Here is a 344-nt window from a genome sequence, read left to right on the forward strand (position 1 = left end):
GGCGCCGGGGGCGGGGCGTTGTGGAGGTATGTGCCGGCCCTGGGGGGCACCCAGGGGTCTTGGGGATGGGGGGAGGAGGTTGAGGTGCCTCTGCCGGCTCCACGCGGGGGTTTTGGGGGGGCATGGGACCCAGCCACGGGGAGTTCTGCTGTTCCACCTGACCTTGGATGCCTCACACCCGACCCGGTGCAGGCACGGGGGGGCCTCAGCCCGGCAGGGACCTGGAAAAATGCCCAGCGTGGCCGTCCCTGCTCTCCCCAGGGCCGGGGACAGCCAGAGGGGTCCCTTCTGAGTGCGCACAAAGGCAGAGCAGCTCCCCAGTATCCCCTGAGCACCTCCAAGCC

Source organism: Corvus brachyrhynchos, unplaced genomic scaffold (assembly GCF_000691975.1).
Source record: "Corvus brachyrhynchos isolate BGI_N302 unplaced genomic scaffold, ASM69197v1 scaffold933, whole genome shotgun sequence".
Classification (NCBI taxonomy): domain Eukaryota; kingdom Metazoa; phylum Chordata; class Aves; order Passeriformes; family Corvidae; genus Corvus; species Corvus brachyrhynchos.